The sequence below is a fragment of the Alosa pseudoharengus genome, unplaced genomic scaffold (genome assembly GCF_046254945.1).
Source record: "Alosa pseudoharengus isolate Yale_2024_CS ecotype anadromous, Long Island Sound unplaced genomic scaffold, YU_APseudo_1.1 YU_APseudo_1.1_scf_21, whole genome shotgun sequence".
Taxonomy (NCBI): Eukaryota; Metazoa; Chordata; class Actinopteri; order Clupeiformes; family Clupeidae; genus Alosa; species Alosa pseudoharengus.
The window spans coordinates 2,306,175-2,309,951 of NW_027468674.1; the positions used below are offsets into that span (position 1 = coordinate 2,306,175).

At 50.6% G+C, this 3,777-nt stretch overlaps 1 protein-coding gene across 1 annotated transcript in view; it reads right to left on the reverse strand.

Annotated features, from left to right (window-relative positions):
- Positions 1–1,613, reverse strand: part of gprc5ba (G protein-coupled receptor, class C, group 5, member Ba) — a 34,821-nt gene extending 33,208 nt beyond the window's left edge. Inside the window, exon 1 of the mRNA XM_076297650.1 lies at positions 752–1,613. The gene's annotated coding sequence lies outside the window, so the exon portion shown is untranslated. The remainder of the gene's footprint in view (positions 1–751) is intronic.
- Positions 1,614–3,777: the final 2,164 nt, after the last annotated feature.

Below are 3,777 nucleotides of genomic sequence, written 5' to 3' on the forward strand. Positions count from 1 at the left end.
CACACACACACACACATGCATACAGTGCACATTGCACACAGCACAGAGAGGCCTCCATGTTGATTTCCCATCCCAATCTGACAGCCACGCACGCTCCCTCACTGACTACCGTGGTGTTAGTGTGCACGTTCCGTTAAAAACAGGTCTTGGACACGCGCTCCCTCACTGACCACCGTGGTGTTAGTGTGCTCGTTCCGTTAAAAACAGGTCTTGGACACGCGCTCCCTCACTGACTACCGTGGTGTTAGTGTGCACGTTCCGTTAAAAACGGCTCTTGGACACGCACTGACCGAGGACATATGCATGTATGCCGGAGGTCAGACCCGCGATCCCAACGCACGAGGAGCCCGCATTAAAAACACTGCTGGCAGCTGCCCTCCGGAGCGCGTACGGCCCGCCACTGGCGCGAGTCCGGTGCGCGGTGAGCTGCGTTATGGGAAGCCCAAGCTCCATACACTGTTCTCCGGTTCTCCGCTCTCTGCCAAGACGGACTGAAATATTTAGACGCGCATCTGCTGCGGCAGCATCCCCAAGTCACTGTCCGCCGCACAAAACTGGACAGATTATAAAACCCATCCAGAATACGTAACACACTCGCGATTTAACTGAGGGCCGTGCCACTGCAGCTCGCTCGCGCCTGTACACACATGACGAGCACACATCAGCACACTCACACACCCATCATCATTTTGCAATACACACACTCACTCTGCTATTGATACCCAGCTGTGTATGTGTGCGCGAGACCTACCTTGAACGATGTAAACAAATCTGATGGAAACGACTGCAGAATGCACGTGTCACGTGTTTTCAGGGGTGAACCAAGAAAATGTCACATTTCGAACCGTCTCCCGCCGCGGAGCCTGGTAGTTCCCCACTCCATTCACGTAGCGTCGGCGTAGCAACTCACGCTCTCCGAGCGGTTTACTTCGTGCCGATGTTTGGCGAAACCCCTGGGAGCGAGATAGTCTCCTGATTCTTCGGGTACACTGGCTCACGAGTCGGTGGGAAGTCTTATCGGAGGTGGCAGAATCGGGTTATTGTCTTCGTTTCTCCCGAATCCTTTGTTCAGTCGTGCGTTTGGGGAGCTGCTCCGTCTGATCATAAATTAATGACACCGAACATAAATAAATCAAAGTGTCGAAGCCTGCCCGAGCCTCCAAATAATATGGCAATCTCTGGGTTCCTCCAAAAACCGGTGGATGTGGACTGTTCCGTTATTCCCGGTCACACCACATCAGCCTCCGTCAGTCTGAGGAAATTTGGCACGGTTGTGGTCCCCCTAATTTGCGTGGTGTTAACGTTAATCTCTCTCGGCACGTCCGGGGATCATGGCAATATCAGAGCGCAGACACACTCCTCACGCGCTCAACGGCGTTCTTGCGCTGACTCTCCTCCGCGAGCCACTGTCAGGGCTCGCACAGCAACGGGCTGTCTTGCTCTCCAGTCGTCTCTTTTGTCCGCGGACCTTCTCGCTGCTCTTCGCAGTCTGGAAATCACCCACTTCCCTTAACGCTCTTAAAACTCATTACCTGACAACCTACTACAGGAACAACTGTTCCCACGTAGGCCTGGCCGAACTCCCTCTCCGTCCTCTGAGCGCTCTGTCGGTCGTTGGGGTCGTACACTCACGCTTCAGCCGGGGCAACGATGAGCTCCGTGTTTCTCTTCTGCTTGAACACGCGCGTCCTCAGCTGTTCCATTCGATCAGTCTGAAGAGGCGTGCGCTGCTGACGTAGCTCCCGCCCGTGGCTGTGGCTGACTGTGGCTGAGCGTGCGCCTCTCAACCCTAATTCCAGGCCCGAGCGGCGCTTTCTGGAATGGAATATTCAAGCGAGAGGGACCCAGCGCACGCTGAAGATGACCATTCACGACAGCGGCATAAAAACGCATACAGCACGAGGACACGGAACATTGTTTTCTTCCACAAGGGCCGCAAACAATGGCGTTTCACAGACTTAATCTGGTGTTGTCTGTCACGCCGTCTGTCCCTGAATGACGCTATGCATGGAAGGCCAGGCAGAATGCATGACTTAGAATAGACCAGCACTCAACGGGATGCTTAATAATCTGTGATTTTCACTCTGGGCTGGCATTAACACCCCCCCCCCCCCAACTCTCTCTCACACACACACACTCTCTCTTTCTCACACACACACACTCACTCTGTCTCTCTCACACACACATAGGCCTACTCTTTCTTTTACACACTCTCTCTCCACCCCCCCTCTCTATGTCTCTCTTTCACACACACACACACACTCTCATACACACTCTCTCTCTCTCACACACACACACTCTCTCATACACTCTTGTATACCATATCCCCCCCCCCCCCCCTGGCTAGTATAGATCTCCGTCTGTGTTGTAAAGAGTGAAGTCCAGACGTCCAAGCAGGGACATATACATGCATGAGTTTGCCCACATCAGCCTGACTGTCTGTGTGTGTGTGTGTCTGTCTGTGTGTGTGTGTGTGTGTCTGTGTGTGTGTCTGACTGTGTGTGTGTGTCTGTGTGTGTGTGTGTCTGTATGTCTGTGTGTGTGTATGTCTGTCTGTGTGTGTAATCTGACAGGTGCAGTCTGACAGAGTGATGTGTTGATGGGGGGAGGGGTAAAAGAGATTGGGGTGACATGAAGACCCCCCCCCCACACACACCATCAGAGAGGCTCTGCAGATTTACCCCCCCCCCCCCAGGATTAATGTCAGATCTTTCTAACTAATGCATGCAATGCTACACACACACACACACACGCAGACACACACACACACATACATACATCATACATACATACATACATACACTCGAACAAGAGTTGTCTTTGTTCATTTGTGTGTGTGTGTGTGTTTGTGTAGGTGGATTTTGTTGTCATGACAAAGACATCCTCTGGTAATGTTATCCTATTTGTTATCCTATAATGTCAACTTGTCTGAATAAGGACACTCCAAACTAATTTAATGTTGTTATGACAAATACATCTTCAAGCAATGTCATCCTAGTTAATGTCAACTTGTCATTACAAAGACATCCCAAACATATTTAATGTCAACTTGTCATGACCAAGACAACTTCTGGTAATGTCACTTTGATTAATGTCAAGTTGTCATAATCAAGACAATCCAAACAATGTCAACTTGTCATGACAAAAACATTCCATGACACTTAATGTCAGAAACATTTATGACATGTTTATGACAGTGTCATGTCACTCTTATGTCGACACTGTCAAGTAAAGTGTTACCAAAATGAACATAAGAAATATACACAGCAAGGAGTCAAAGCCTGTCTGTCTGCCTGTCTGCCTGTCTGTCTGGCTGCCCGCCTGTCTGCCTGTCTGTCTGTCTGTCTTCATGAACTTCACACCTGTGAGCTGTGTGAGTAGAGTAGATTACCCATCGCCATGGTTACCAGCTGAGTTACCTGCTGTGGGCTGGAGGTTTCTCACCTGACGTCTCTTGGCACCGTTGCATCTCACCTGGTGAGTGTGTGTGTGTGTGTGTCTGTGTGTGTGTGTGTGTGTGTGTGTGTGTATGTGTGTGTGTGTGTGTCTGTGTGTGTGTGTGTGTCTGTGTGTGTGTGTGTGTGTGCGTGCGTGTGTGTCTGTGTGTGTGTGTGTGTATGTGTGTATGTGTGTGTGTCTGTGTTCGTGTGTGTGTGTGTGTATGTGTGTGTGTGTGTGTGTGTTCGTGTGTGTGTGTGTGTGTGTTCGTGTGTGCACCTGGTCATCGCCAACCTGCTGCTGCCTCATCTGGGACGGACACACACACACACACACACA